This window comes from Rhinolophus hipposideros (assembly GCF_964194185.1).
Source record: "Rhinolophus hipposideros genome assembly, chromosome: 11".
NCBI classification, from domain to species: domain Eukaryota; kingdom Metazoa; phylum Chordata; class Mammalia; order Chiroptera; family Rhinolophidae; genus Rhinolophus; species Rhinolophus hipposideros.
The window spans coordinates 22,832,457-22,849,673 of NC_138057.1; the positions used below are offsets into that span (position 1 = coordinate 22,832,457).

The 17,217-nt window shown below is 36.6% G+C and overlaps 1 protein-coding gene across 5 annotated transcripts in view; it reads right to left on the bottom strand.

Annotated features, from left to right (window-relative positions):
• CCDC171 (coiled-coil domain containing 171) overlaps positions 1-17,217 on the bottom strand; it is a 282,585-nt gene that overhangs the window by 150,153 nt on the left and 115,215 nt on the right. The gene's annotated exons all lie outside the window — the stretch shown is intronic.

Genomic DNA, 17,217 nt, shown 5'->3' on the forward strand with positions numbered 1-17,217 from the left:
ATTTTTAAATTTATGCAGCAGTCAGAATTTGAAAAACATATTGCTTAGAAGTTACACATAAAATAGAAATTAATTGGACAAAAGCATAGTATCTTCCATTTAGAATTGATTTCTATCAGTTAATGATGCACTGACTTCCAAGAATATAACATAGGTAACATAAGTTTAATTCTATATGCTTCTCATAAACATACTCTCTGAGAATCCCATGGACAAAAGACAGACAAGGTATAATTAAAATACACAGATCCTTCATTATCAGATTACTTAAATAAATAATGAATAAAAAAAATTTAGTAGCTTTATATACCAATCAACATATAATGCAGAACACTGAGTTAAAAGAATTACTACACATTTAATAAGTCGCTGTTGAACAAATGAACAAACAGTAAAATTTATTTTACCCATAACTTTCAATATAACACATTGTTCCAAAGCCTAACATATGTATTCCCTGCTTCTCCAACTGGTTTGCAACTCCTTAACTGTTTTTTTTCATCTTAGTGAACTCTCTTTAACTTCACTGTGCCAGCCTAGCATATGTTTATATGTTTGTTGGATTAATTATATTTCTTTTTTACTTCCATAGCAGCTGCAACAATGCTGAATATTATGATGCATTCAATAATAGCAAGATAAATTAATTAATGTTAACTTTTATGGTATGTCCAAAGTTATTGTTTTTAAATAACAGGATAACAGCTCATTGTTTTAAGAAATTTTCAGGAATATAAAAGTAATTAAATCTTCAAAAAGAGCCTGTTAAAGCAAAAATCAACCATGATGAAATATTAATGACTAGTGGATTTTTTTTTACTATATCACAGAAATGTGTTTTTGTAGATACTAACCACTCTGAAAGGTAAAATTAAGTGACAGTATAAATCTATAAGGTATTCTTCTGAATTTGTAAGATGTGGGAAAGAGGTATCTAAGTTCCTTGACTGCTGACTATCCATGAATTACAAAAAGAACAGTAAATAACTTATGCTTTGATGAGTAAGAAGTGTTTTACAATATAATTCACATTATAGAATATAGAGTACAATTAATTCAACATCAAATGAAAAAAAATTCCTCTAGTGACATAGTTATAGAATTATTTGTATAGTGGTACAGAAAAAAGAAAAGAGATCACTAAAGTTTTTCGTGTCAAAACTTGTCTAGATTCTAAATGGTTGACTTGTTACATTTAACAAATTCTTGTTTATGTAAACATTTGTTAATCACTTTCCCCTATTCAATAGCACGTGTCTTTTAAGAAAGAAGAGAACCCTATGTTCTGCCTTTACTTTCTCCAACAGAAGGGGCAATACCTTACATCTAAGATTAAAACTTTAAAACAAATTCATAAAGAATTGTGTCAACCAGTAGATCTAAACCTGTGGTCTACAGATCTCAGGGTATGAGAGGGGAAGCTGCAAAGTTATTACAAGCATTTCACCACTTCTCACTGCAGCAGCTATTGCCATTTCTATCTTCATTAAACCCTAAAAACATATACAGTATGAATAATATATGTATATGTTTGAATGTATGTATCATATATTATTATACGGTATGGATAATATATGATATGTCACATATCACTCATGATATTGTGAGTAATAAAATTAAAAGTCCATTAAAACATTACAGAAGTCCACTGCTACTAAAAATACAACTATTAGGTGGGGAGAGAGCAGTCTACAATGTTTTCTTATTAATATGGAGCCTTCACACTCTGAAAAATTGACAAATACTCCTTTAATGAAAAGAGGGGGTAAATGAGCAATTATTTAATTAATATGTATGTAAATATGTGATTGTTTAATTATTTAATTTAATGTTAGTCATGAATGTAATATTAATAATTAGTAATATAATTAATAATGTTAACAATGTTAGAAATGTTAATCATGTTAACTGCATTAAATTCCGACTTAGTTCTACATACTTGGAAACATGTTATCATCCCTGACATTTCCATTTCCCTTACCATCTATCTCCCTACATCCTGTTCTTAATACTTCTCCCATCTATTCGATGTTTTCAGTGATCCTGGCCTTATCTATATTCTTACAAGAGTCTCCCTACTCTTCTCCACTCTTTCCCCTCTTCAGTCCATCCTCCACTGTAGATAAAGTGACTTCTAAAACACAAATAGGATCTTGTCACAATCCTTGCTTATAATCCTCAATGACTCTCTTCACTTCTAAGAATAAATTTCAAATTCCTTAAAACATGCTCATACGACCCTACATGATCTGACCCCTGCTTAGTTTTCTAAGAACATCCTTTACCATTATCCCTGCTGTAGCAACTCCTTTTAAGTGAAACCAACACATCACAGTGTTAAAGCATTCCACTGAGCAAAAACAATGCTTGTATCTCCAAATAGCTAATAATTTCAGAAATGTGAATGTAGGTATCAGTTTTCATACACAGGACCTAATCATTATGGTGAGACATTTGCTTCAAAGCAGTGTTCCATCTAAAATTTTAAAAAATAAAATAAAAAATCCTATAAAAATAGTCCAAAATCCTATTTGAAAAGTAATGAGGTAATTTGTCTTACCATATTTTAAAACATCAAGATATATGTTTTAAAACATCAAGATAAAACGTCATACTGATGAAAACATCAGTATTATAGAGGATATAGGGAGACTAATCGGCTGGAGAGACAGGAAACAGATGCTAGTATATGTATTAATTTAATATATACTATATGCTATATTTTAATTTAGTAGGGAAAAATGAATGATTGAATTGAAAAGTATTGAGACCAGCTGGTCATCTGGACACAAATAAATCTTAACCATTTCTCACTATACTAAAAATAATTCTATATAAAACCAAGATTTAATATACAAATTGAAAATACTAGACTAAAATATGAGCAAACAACCTTGAGGTAAGGCTAGCCTTTCTAAGTACATCATCAAAAGAAAATCCATAAAGTAAATGATTAACAATTTTCTCCATATAAAAATTAAAATACAAACCAGAAAAACATTTATGTTACATATAGCAAAGTATTAATATGGGTGATGATACACAGGGAGTTCTTATAATTCCAGAAGAAATAAACAAACACCCCTATATATGAACATAATGAGAAAATTTCTAAAAGAATATAAATGGGTGTAGAACAAATAAAGATATGCAACCAAACAATCAAAAATAAAGTAATAATAGTTTCTTTTGCCTTTAAAATTGATGAAGATAAAAAAGACTGTCAAAACTTCATGTACCAAAGGAATTATGAAGAAACCAGAACTCTTAATACTGTTCATGGGAATGTAATGTAAATCAATTTTTATGAAAGGCAGACTGGCAATACTTTCCAAATGTAAAATATGCAAACTCATTTTCAGGATTTTAGCCAAGGAAACAACTGTTCAAGTGTAAAATAATTTTATGCACAAACATGTTGATTACAGCATAGTTTATTACAGTATTTTTTAAAATAGTGAAAAAATAAGAACAACACCAATATCCATCAATCAGGAATTCACAGAGTAAATGTGTGTGTGTATGTGTGTGTGTGTGTGTGTGTGTGTACACAGATCTGATAATTAAGCTCGTAAACTTGTTGCAACGATGTTGCTAACCTTTTATGTTATCAGAGAGATTATTCATTATGAATTTGTACCAACTAGACAAACAGTAAACAAAGTTTACTGTTTGGAAGTGCTGAAAAGGCTGAGTGAAAAAGTTAGACAACCTAAACTTTCTGCCAACAATTCATGGCTCTTGCATCATGACAATACACCAGTTCACATGGCACCGTCTGTGAGGGAGTTTTTAGCCAGTAAACAAATAACTCTATTGGAACACCCTCCCTATTCACCTGATCTGGCCCCCAATGATTTCTTTCTTTACCTGAAGATAAAAAAAATATTGAAAGAAAGACGTTTTGATGACATTCAGGACATCAAGGTAATACGATGACAGCTCTGATGGCCATTCCAGAAAAAGAGTTCCAAAATGTCTTCGAAGGGTGAACTAGGCGCTGGCAGCAGTGCAGTTTCCCAAGATGAGTACTTCGAAGGTGACCGTAGTGATATTCAGCAATGAGGTAATATGTGCACACACAGACACACACAACCACTGGAACAGTATGTGACCAAATACAACTAATGATGTACACCTACTTTATTGACATGGAAATACATTTATTTTCCATTGAGTAGTATAAAACTACAGCTGTGTTTGTGTGTATACATGTTTGTACACATTTATGGGAGACTTGTGGAAATCATCAAAGGGTTAAGAATGATTAGGCGTGGCCTTTTGGGTAATTTTTATTTCTTCTGTGCAGGTTTCTGTATAGTGTGAAGTTCTTACACCAAACATAAGCACTTTTACAGAAATAATAAAACTATTTTTAAAAGCACTATACACTGTCTTCCTCATTCATTCATTCATTCAACTGCTAGCTATAGAGTGGCTCATATGTATAAAGGCATTGGGTTAGGCAAAGGGGATGGGGACTTAAAACAATGATTAAGCTCTTTTTTTGTTGCTTTCAGTTTTATATCCCACAAATCAGTGAAATCATATGGTTCTCAACTTTTTCTGTCTGATTTATTTCTCTTAGCATAATAATCTCAAGATCCATCCATGCTGTCGCAAATGGCACTATTTCATCTTTTCTTATGGCAGGAAAGTATTCCATTGTGTATATATACCACATCTTTATCCAATCATCTATCGAAGGACACTGGTTGTTTCCATGTCTTGGCCACCGTAAATAAAGTTGCAATGAACATCGAAGCACATATAAAACTGAAAGCAACAAAGGAGCAAGACAAACAAACACACACTCATAGACATAGACAATAGTTGAGTGGTTACCAGAGGATAAGGAGCGAGAGGAGTGGTAGATGAGGGTAAATGGGATGAAACATATGGTGATGGAAGGAGAACTGACTCTGGGTGGTGAACACACAATGTGATATATAAATGATGTATTACAGAATTGTACACTTGAAACCTATGCAACTTTACTAACCATTGTCACCCCAATAAACTTATTTATAAATAATACTATAGATATAAATGCCCAATAATAGGACTTATCCAAAAACATATTTTGACTCAAATGATATTTGGGGGAATAATTATCTAAAGCAGGGGTTCTTGGTCATTTTTGTGCTATGGATTTCTTTGGTAGTCTGGTGGAACCTATGGAGCCCCCTTCTCAGAGTACTTTTAAATACATAAATCAAAATATGTAGGATTACAAAGAAAGCAAATTTTATTGAAATGCAGTTACCAAACATTTTAAGTTTATCAATGTAGTAAATATAAGAGAATACATTTACAACACAGACTTGTTAAAATTAATTTTTTAAAAGATATAGTATGGTGAAAGTTGTTGCTTAGCCAAACTAAGAACATTGATCTATAAAGTGATCTTCAAGAAGGCATCATATAGGTCATGTTGGAAATCAAATTTTTTTTCTATTCAAACGTGATAAAAATCCTGACCTACAAATATGCACTGCTGCAAATATAATTAGAGCTTCTGTGGTTCACTTTATAAGGTAAAGGTACGCTTCTCTCAAAAAATACCAGAATTCCACAAGGCTTTTAAATTCAAAACCTACTTTGGTAAGTTTTTGTCCTAAAGTCAGTGAGTTCATCTTTGACTAGGTCAACATATTTAATATAATGTATATCAGAAAGAAAAAGGATTGTGAATCCATGGTTTAAACTGACGCTATGCTATGACATTGAAATTTTATATAGTCATGAACACTTTCAGGGATAAATTATCCATTCAAAAATCATTCTTAAAAATTACGATAGGCAAATAAATTTTAATTTAAAAACCCAAATATCTGTTCACTGTAAATTCTTTCAAATTTTCTCTATGCTTGAAAATTCTCATAGTAAAAGACTAAAAAATATTTTAAAATGCAAATATAATAATAAAAAAGAAAAATCACAAAATAAAATTTAATAAATTAATGTGGTTCCCCAAAATAGACACTAGTACCTAAAATATCTGAAATGATACATGGTCAATTGTATCGTTTCAATTTCAGATATGAATGAAGTTTTATATAAAGAACAAAATCCTCCAAGTTATTTCTTCTCAAACTTTACTGTGCATGTAAATCATCTGAGGGTCTCGTTAAAATGCAGATTCTAATTGAGTAGCTCTGGAGTGGAGTCTGAGATTATGCATTTCTAATACTTTCCCAGTTAATGCTAACACTGTTGTTCCACACACCACACCTGGACTAGCAAAACTCTTTTTTATTATTTGTTAGGATTAAATAAGGCCTTAAAACTTATAAATATATACCAATAACTACTTATTAATACAAATATCTTTACTTACTGCTTTGGACTTCTAAGAGTAAAACCTCAGTGTAATGCTGAATACAACCTAGATTTCTGAGTTTTGCCTGAAAGAGTTGCTATGACCTCTAGAAAGTTAGCTCAAAGTACACAATGAAAGAAAGTTCTGAGTAGTAATAGCAGGGGTATGTATATTTGGGTCATCTATCTTTTAGATAATGAAGATTCAATTATAATTTAAATGTGTGACAAAATGTATTAACATTCTCCTCATATCCATTTTCTCCTGTATTTGTTCAGAGATATTAAAAAGCAAATAGAATCAGCACATTTGTTTCTATCTTGAGAAATTCAGTCTGTACCATTCATTTGAAAATATTCAGCTATCAGAAAGGTTCTTTAGTCCATTCCCATAATGATTGATATCCCAGCCTTTCAGTGGAAGTAACATTCTCCCCTGTTTGAGGTAAATGATCTCTCGCAGGCGCACCATTTGGATACCTGGAAGAGGTAATTTATCTCAAGTGGGCAAACACTTTAATGAAAGCAGGAAGGCTGCCACCTGTCCAGCATTTACAGAGGCATTATGGCAACTGGGGTCTTTGCCCACTGTCTATAAACACACCGTCAAAGTTTAAGAAGATAGCAGGGACAACCACCTTAAGCACTTTCTGAGAAGTGAAATCAAGCCACCATATTGAACTTCTAGATTCATGAAAAGGTTTGAAGTAATACACCAGCTCACTTGAGACATCAGTACACAAAAAGAGACGAAACAACAAACATTTATTGGACAATTACATATACAAGGGTTAAGCAGGTTACATTTACTCCTAATAACCCTATGGAGTAGGAAATTTTCTTCGCCAAATTTTACATATGAAGATATTGAGGCTGGAAAGGAATTAAGTAATTTCCCCAATGTTACTCATATAGTAAGTAATGTAACCCAGACTCAACTCTAGAGTCAAAATTCTTAATTTATACTCTACATATCCAACATGTTTTACTTTCTCTCCTAGATACTTTTTAAATTTTCCCTCCTCTATAGTTAATAATATGTGTATAATTCAGAATTATAAAAATATAAGCACCTAATTTTTAAAAAGAGTAATTTACTGACTTTCTGTTTTTACCCTTAAAACAAAGATAATACAAGAAGCAATACAGTTACTATTTAATATATTAAAAACTACTTGGTATCGGCATACATGTATCAGTTTTCCTGCAGCTAAAAAGAAAAAGTTATGATGCTCAATATGTAGTCCTGACATGTAAAATGGTTTTCCAGCAAGTTCCTCAAAAAGATAGAAAGATCGACAGAAAGAAGACAAAACAGTTTTAAGAAATATTTTCTTTCATTTTAGAATTTTTAGATTATTTCCTAAAAAGACTTTCCCAAGATTTTGCCATTTCAGTGTCCCACATGGTTGAAAGAATCAAGATACTGCTCATATTAGATGATTCGAGAGATAATGAATCAATTACAAATCAAAGTTAAACTGATATCCCAGATACCTGTAGTATGATGAAAACACCTTACTGCAAATTAGTCAAATAAATTAAGGAATGCACAACTGATAAATATTACCCAGGCATTAAAGAATCATTCTCTAGAAGAAGACTAATATAAATGGCGAAAAATCCTCCAACAATGACTTTTTTAAACTAAAGACATGATAGTATATCATAAGCAAAGCACAGCATCACTTCTGTGATATTCTTGCCAAAAATGCTTAACCTGAACCTAATCTTGAGGAAACATCCAAAAAATCAAAATTGAGGGATATTCTACAAATAATTGGCCTGTAATCATCAAGGTCATGATGGTCAAGGAAAAACTGAGGAACTCTTCCATGCAGTAAAGAAACATGACTAAATGCATGTTTCTAAACCAGATGCTTTCACTATAAAAGACACAGTTGGGACACCTAGGTTAAATAGAATGGGGTCTGAATGGTAGTACCGTGTTTCCCCGAAAATACCGTGTTTCCCCGAAAGTAAGACCTAGCCGGACCATCAGCTCTAATGTGTCTTTTGGAGCAAAAATTAATATAAGACCCAGTCTTACTTTACTATAATATACGACCCAGTCTTATATAATAATGTAATATAATACAATATAACATAATACAATATAATAATATAATACCAGGTCTTATATTAATTTTTGCTCCAAAAGACGCATTAGAGCTAATGGTCTGGCTAGGTCTTATTTTCGGGGAAACACGGGTAATGTTTTCTGATGCTGACCAGTACACTCTGGTTATGTACAAGAATGTCTCTGAAATGCACACTAACATATGAGGGAGTAATGGGGCCTCATTTCAGCAACTTGATCTCAAATCATTCAGCAAAAAAAGGACTTCTCTATTGTGTACTTGCAACTTTTCTATAAGTTTAAGGTTATTTCAAAATAATTTTTAAATGCAAATATAAAACAGTATGTAGCTTATGATATAACTTATAACACTTGTTAGTCTGTTAGTGGATGGACACGTGGGTGGCAGGATGGACGGTAGGAAGGGGGGAGGGAGGAAAAGTCGGTGGATAGGGAGACAGAGAGAGATAAAGGGATAAAATAGATTAGAAGAACATACACAAATTTTAATAGTTAACTATTCCTGTATGATAGGAAACTATTTTTATTTTTGTTATTGTTGTTAACTGACTTTTTTTTTTCCAAGTTTTCTGAATTGACCATTTTTAAAACTGAGGCAGTAGATGTGGAGGTAATTGGTTTTTTGAAATCTGAATCCTCTCTACAAACTCTTCTTTCTCTTTTGCCAATTCCAGCCAGCCAGTTAAGGATAAGCGTGTGATCCAGTTCAGGCCAATGAAACAATAGCAGAAGCCTTCTGAGGGTGGGAATGTTTTAGGGAAAGATTTTGCCTCATGGTACAAAGGGATATATTCAGCAGCCACATGACTTCATATTTTTAACAGCTTTCTTGATACATAATTCACATATAATACAATTCACCCACTTAAAGTGTACAAATCAATGGTTTTTAATATAGTCACAGAGTTGTGCAACCATCATCACAACTTTATAACATTTCAGTCACCCCAAAAAGAAACTCCATATACATTAGCAGTTACTTCCCATAACCTTCAACAACCTACCCACCCTTAGGCAACCACCAATCTACTTTCTGTCTCTAGATTTGTATAATCTGCACATTTTAAATACTGGCTTCCCTGAGAGATACGATGGGTTTGGTTCAAGACCACCTCAATAAAGCAAATATCACCAAAAAAGTGAGTCACACAAATTTTTTGGTATTCCAGTGCATATAAAAGTTATGTTTATACCATATTGTAGTCTATTAATTATGCAGCAGCATCATGTCTAAAAAATACCTTAATTTAAAAATACCTTCTTGCTAAAGAACGTTAACCATCATCTGACCCTTCAATGAGGCATATTCTTTTTGCTGGTGGTGGCTCTTGCCTCAATGTTGATGGCTGCCGACTCATCAGAGTAGTGGTTGCGAATGGTGGGGTGGCTGTGGCCATTTTTTAAAATAAGACAACAATGAAGTATGCTGCGTTGATTGAGTTGTGACTTTCATGAATGATTTCTCTGCAATATGTGACGCTCTCTGATAGCATCTTACCCTCTCTGATAGCAGAACCCTACTTCTGCTCTATCAACTAAGTTTGTGTAATATTCTAAATCCTTTGTTGTCAGTTCAACAACCTTCACATCTTCACCACGAGTAGATTCCGTCTCAAGAAACCAATTTCTTTGCTCATCCATAAGAAGCAACTCATCTTTTAACGTTTTATCATTGGATTGCAGCAGTTTATTTGCATCTTCAGCCTCCACTTCTAATTCTAGTTCTCTTGCTATTTCCAATCTGTAGTTACTTCCTCCACTGAAGTCTTGAACCGCTCAACGTCATCCATGAGGGTTGGAATCAGCTTCTTCCAAACTCCTGTTAATGTTGACATCTGATTTCTTCCCACGAATCATGAGTGTTCTTTACAGTATCTAGAATGGTGAATCATTTCCAAAAGGTTTTCAATTTCCTTTGGCCCAGATCCATCAGAGAAATCACAACTATGGCAGCTATAGCTTTACGAAATATAGTTCTTGAATAATAAGATTTGAAAGTTGAAATTACTCCTTGAATCATGAGCTGCAGAATCGATGTGGTGTTAGCAGGTAAAGAAAACACCATTAATCTTATGTACATCTCCATCAGAGCTCTGGGGTAGCCAGGTACATTGTCAAAAGCCATAATATTTTGAAAGAAATCTTTTTTTCTGAGCAGTAGGTCTCAACAGTTGGCTTAAAATATTCAGTAAACCATGTTGTAACAGATGTGCTATCCTTCAGGCTTTTTTGTTCCATTTCTGAAGCACAGGCAGAGTAAATTAAGCGTAATTCTTAAGGGCCCTAGGATTTTTGGAATGGTAAATAAGCATTGGCTTCCACTTAAAGTCACCAGCTGCAGTAGGCTCTAACAAGACAGAGAGCCTGCCCTATGAAGCCTTTGAAACCAGGCATTAACTTCTCCTCTCTAGCTATGAGAGTTCTCGATGGCATCTTCTTCCACTATGAGGCTGTTTCATCTACATTGAGAACCTGCTGCTTCGTGTAGCCCCCTTCATTAGTTATCTTGGCTAGCTCTTCAGGATAACTGGCTGCAGCTTCTCCATCAGCACTTGCTGCTTCACTTTGCACATTTACGTTATGGGATGGCTTCTCTCCTTAAGCCTCATGAATCAACCTCTGCTGACTTCAAACTTTTCTTCTGCAGCTTCCTCCCCTCTCTCAGCCTTCATAGAATTGAGGAGAGTTAGGGCCTTGCTCTGGATTAGGTTTTGGCTTAAGGGAATGTTGTTGTTGGTTTGACCTTCTAACCAGACCACTAAAACTTTCTCTGTATAAGCAATAGGCTGGTTCCACTTTCTTGTCATTCCTGTGTTCACTGGAGTAACACTTTTAATCTTTTTCTTAATTAAAGTTTATTGGGGTGACAATTGTTAGTAAAGTTACATGGATTTCAGGTGTACAATTCTGTAATGCATCATCAATATATCACATTGTCTGTCCCCGACTTTTAATTTCCTTCAGGAACTTTTCCTTTGCGTTCACAATTTCACTGTTGGACGCCAAGAAGCCTAGCTTTCAGTCTATCTAAGCTTTTGACCCGCCTTCCTCACTAAGCTTTTGATTTAAAATGAGAGACGTGCAACTCTTCCTTTTGTTTTAACACTTAGAGGCCATTGTAGGATTATGAATTGGCCTAATTTCAAAATTGCTGTGTCTCAGGGAGCAAGGAGGCTCAAGGAGAGGGAGAGAGATGGGGAAGGGCTGGTCAGTGGAGCAGTTAGAACACACACAACATTTACTAAGTTCACCATCGCACACGGGTGCAGTTTGTGGCACCTCAAAACAATTACAATAGTAACAGCAAAGACCACTGATCATACATCACCACAATAAATATAATAAGAATGAAAAGGTTTGAAATATTGCAAGAATTACCAAAACGTGACACAGAGACACAAAGTAAGCAAATGCTGTTGGAAAAACGGTGCCAATAGACTTGCTCAACGCAGGGTTCTCACAAACCTTCAATTTGTTAAATAAATAAAAACCCACAATAAATGTCAAGTACAATAAAGTGGGGCACAATTAAAATGAAGTATGCCTGAAAATGGAATCATACAATATGTGATCTTTTGTGAGTAGCTTTTTTTAACTTAGCACAGTGTTTTCAAGGTTCATCTATGTTGCAGTATGTATCAGTACGTCATTCCTTTTTATGGCCGAACATTATTTCATCATTTAGATATTTATCCATTCATCAGTTGATGGACATTTGGGTTTTTTCCACTTTTTGGCTATTATGCATAAGGCTACAATGAACATTCATGCACAAGTTTTTATATGGATATATGTTTTCATTTCTTTTGGCTATAAATCTAGGAGTGTGTTGCTGGTGCATATGATAATTCTGTTCAGCATTTTGAGGAATTCCTAGACTCTTTTCCAAGGCAGCTGTATCATTTTTTGTTCCCACCAACAATGTATCAATGCCTTCACATTACGTCCTTACCTTTTCCTTCCTGCCCATACACAATTGTGGGGACAAAACCCCAAAAAACAGTTTCCAGGCTCTCGGCCTCACATAGAAAGGTGCTGGCTCGGGTAGTAAATGGCCATCAACTGTGATCAGATGCCAGCAGCTGTGGCTAGTTGGCCGTCAGCTGTAACCCGTAGGCCATTGGCCACTAATATAACGGCTGTGGCTACGCTAGCAGGAAGGGAATGGGGGCTAGCAAGAAGATGGTGGCTGGCAAGCGTGGACTGCTGTTAGGCAGATTATGTAGATCCTGCTTCCTGTGTCTCCAGCCCAGCCGCCAGCGAGAATATATTGGTTTGACTCCCCTATCTATGGCTCCGTGGGTGTTCCTTTTTGGCCTTACCGTGTCCTGCGTTCTTGGGCGGGGAGTGGGAGCTGAGACCCTGCACGACAAATGGCGCAGTGAGCAGGGTCCCCTGCGTGACACATGGCGTAGTCGGCAGGATACGGTGCTGGCCAAAGCTTTCCAAAGGGCAGTGGAGCAGTTTGTGCGTATGAAAGCTCAGTCTGAGGAAGACCAGGAGGAGCAGCTGCCGGAGAGCTCGATTCCCGTGGAGAGGTGGAAAGATGTGGATGGTTCCCCAACCAGCAGAGGCCGGAGAAAGCGGAGAAAGCGAAGGTTGTTGCCGCCCTGTGAGCTGGGAACTGCTTGCTGAGGCAACTTGGATGCGGGACTTGTCCCAGGAGGAAACGCTTCCTGAGTCCTCCTTGGGAGATGAGGGTGAGGTCAAGGTCATCCCTCACCCCCAGGACAGCCCTGGCGAATGACTATGGACTATGGGGAATTGCCTTCCATCCCTAATTTAATGGACACTTGACTGTTTGGGAACATACCACCATGTAGTGGGACTGGCGAGAATGTTTGCTTTTGTGTCTTGACTGGCCGCCATTGATTATATGTAAGCACCTTGATGTGAGCCACTGTTGTTCCAGCACAGTACCCCGAGAGGCCCAGAGAGAGAGTGGCAGTGCCCTGAGAGCCCTGGCTGTGTCCAGGAAGTCTGGCTGTGTCCAGAGAGAGTGGCAGTGCCCTGAGAGCCCTGGCTGTGTCCAGGAAGTCTGGCTGTGTCCAGAGAGAGTGGCAGTGCCCTGAGAGCCCTGGCTGTGTCCAGGAAGTCTGGCTGTGTCCAGAGAGAGTGGCAGTGCCCTGATAGGCCCTGGCTGTGTCCAGGAAGTCTGGCTGTGTCCAGAGAGAGTGGCAGTGCCCTGAGAAACTCTGGCTGTGCCCGGGGAGACAGGTGGTACCCTAAGAAGCCCAGGAAGTCTGGCTGTGACCAGAAGTACTGTGGTGGTGCCCTGAGAAAAGCTGGCTGTGCCCGGGGAAACAGGTGGTACCCTAAGAAGCCCAGGATGTCTGGCTGTGCCCAGAAGTACTGGGGTGGTGCCCTGAGAAACCCTGGCTGTGCCCGGGGAGACTGGTGGTACCTTAAGAAGCCCAGGAAGTCTGGCTGTGCCCAGAAGTACTGGTGGTGCCCTGAGAAACCCTGGCTGTGCCCAGAGAGCCTGGCTGTGTTCAGGATAGTGCATTCACCTCCAGGCTCCTTGCACAGGGCCCCTCGCAGAAGACGCTTGTCGCGTAGATTGTGAGGCGAGACCCTGTAGGGGTGGAGTGTGGGGACAAAACCCCAAAAAACAGTTTCCAGGCTCTCGGCCTCACATAGAAAGGTGCTGGCTCGGGTAGTAAATGGCCATCAACTGTGATCAGATGCCAGCAGCTGTGGCTAGTTGGCCGTCAGCTGTAACCCGTAGGCCATTGGCCACTAATATAACGGCTGTGGCTACGCTAGCAGGAAGGGAATGGGGGCTAGCAAGAAGATGGTGGCTGGCAAGCGTGGACTGCTGTTAGGCAGATTATGTAGATCCTGCTTCCTGTGTCTCCAGCCCAGCCGCCAGCGAGAATATATTGGTTTGACTCCCCTATCTATGGCTCCGTGGGTGTTCCTTTTTGGCCTTACCGTGTCCTGCGTTCTTGGGCGGGGAGTGGGAGCTGAGACCCTGCACGACAAATGGCGCAGTGAGCAGGGTCCCCTGCGTGACAACAATCTTGACGCCTGAAAGCAGAGTAGCCAGCTTAAAACGAGGAGGCATAAACATGAAGATGCTAAGGATGGCAAAGCAGAAAGACACCGTTTGGATTTCTACCAATGTCCAAACTTTCTATTATTGGGGAGGAAAAAATTTTATACAATTCAGCTACTTTAAGTGGGTCTTCTATTAGTTACAAAGGAAGCAAACCTGCGATGCCCCCAAACATAGTAACTTCACTATATTCTGAAGAAGAAATTTCTCCTTGATCTTTATATGCTTATCTATAACAAAACCACATTTTAAAAAGTTAGAGTTGTATGTGATATGTAAATTATCTTGAAATTTTAAGGTAAATGTATTTTCATTGGATCCAAATTTTTATGAATGTTCTTTATTATTCAGTTAATGCAATAAATCTTCATGATAACCAATATTTGAAAAGTACAAAACGAAGAAAAGTAAGCAAAGTAGTAAACAAAGACTATATTAAGCACTTTACAAATTAAGTCATTTAATCCTCTAAACAACTCTACGAGATAAGTGATAACTATATTCTCATCTCGCAAATAAATAAAATGAAGAATTTAAATCACTTGCTATGTCACACAGCTAGTCAGAAGCAGTATTCAAAGTGAGGCAGAATCCTTACTTAACCCTACACTGTGTTACCACCACTGTAGAGCACTTGAGCAATTTTAGAATAGAAAATTAATAATGAATAGACTAAAATTGTGTACAGGTAGACACCTAGTATCTATTCTTTCATGTTATGTACTACTTTCATGGTGAGATGGGTGGTAGGGAACAATTTTTTTAGCACCCATCTATGTCAGGTACTGTACAAAATTTTAACAAAATTATCTCATTAAACCCTCATAACACCCAGGAAGATGACGCCATCTCAATTTATGGATAAAGAGTCTGTGGTCCAGTAAAGTTAAGTAACTTGCCCAATTTCACACCACTAATAACTGACAGAGCTAGACACAAAATCAAATCTGCCTTGTTCAAAGGTAATGCTCTTTCTACTATACAATAATTCTTACCTACTTAGGTTATTCATACACTTAAATTATAAACTCAACATGACTATATAAGCTGTTATGGCTTTACATTTATTACCCTCATTATTATCTGTTGATAACCTTTCATATACTTTAACTGTCTGAAAATATGTTCCCATCCTGTATGCTAAATCATCTGAAATTTCTACTACTAGGATACATTTAAAAATGAAAACATGCAACCTGGAAAAGATAATATATTAACCCCTCATCATGTTGAAGGAATTATTCTATAAGCCGAGCTAGTTAAGTCATCTGCAGAAGGTCCACACTGATTATTTCTGTACTAGCCCAGTAATAGTCAATTATCTACCTGTCCAGACCATATCCCTTCCAATACGCTTTAGGAAATTGATGTATCAATTATTCTCCCTCCCCCTATAAGCAAGTTTACTTTCTCTTCCTTAAGTAGTGTTCATTAGGTAACAGACGTTTAAAGCTTCCGCTAAAAGTAAGTTTCCCTGAACTTGCTATTTCTTCAAGCTACTAGAGGCATAACCAGGTTCTAACATCAAAGACAGCTGTGTTCCTGGAAGTACGCAAGCACTTAAGAGACACCACTCTTGGTCTACCTTATACTTGATAGGTCTTAGCTACACATATTTTTATCAGGGTTTCAATAACCATAGTGTCAACATTTTAACTTAAAAATGTTACAAGGGGCCACTTTTGGAAAACGTGCTGAGGGCAGGGATCACTGCCTACTTTTATAAAACTTCTACAATCTAATCCCATGCCAATAATCCAAACTTTCTCCCACAATTCCCCAATATAGTTATTATATTTTAGTAATCACCATCTAGCCAGGTCTGCTAGGCATGGATTTCCATTCTCATCTCTCAGCTCTTTCATCATCCATTCTCATCTCTTTCTCATCTCCTTCTTCCCATTCTGTGCTTATTCCCACCTCTGCATCTCTGATTAAACCATGCCCTTCATCTGAATGCCATCTCTCCTCCCTAACTTATTATCATTCTAGGCCCAACTAAATTACCAGCTCCCCCTGAAACGTCCCCAACAGTCATATGCCCATATTGCAATACATCTTCTATGGATTCCTACATTCAAAGCCTATACTGCCCAACTCAATCTTTGACTACAGTTTGCCTAACATTGTTCATGAGTCATTCTTGTTCTACAACCATTGTGCATATTTTCTAGAGGGCCAGATCAAGTCACATATTTTTCTTTTATCTCCTAAAGTATATATAACATGGAAATAAGAGGAAAACACATCCAACAAAGTAATAGTATAGAATAACATTAAAACAAGGTTATAGCTTAAGAAACCAATCTACTTTTAAGTGTCCACATACCCACAAAAAGTATGGCTAACACAAATCATCTGTTTATTAAAATAAATCCAAAACTTTTAATAAGTTCTTTCAAGAATGTTACAGTTTTTCTTGGAAGTTATAATACCACCGTTCTTCAAATGTACTTATTTAGACTTTTATTTCAGACTCCTAACCCAATATGTTGAGATTTTGCCAATCCATTAAACACACATATTGCTTACCAATATCAATGACCACAATGCAAAAACAACCTTTGAATCATAAATTTCCTTCTACAAAAGCTTAGGTTTAGATATTTGAAATCACAGTAAATAACGTGTATTTACAAAGCAGAGCTATCTAGATAATTAAATTACATCCCAAATTATTTCACTAATGCTTACAACATTTCATCAAGCAGGCAACTATTAACAAGTGCATTATACT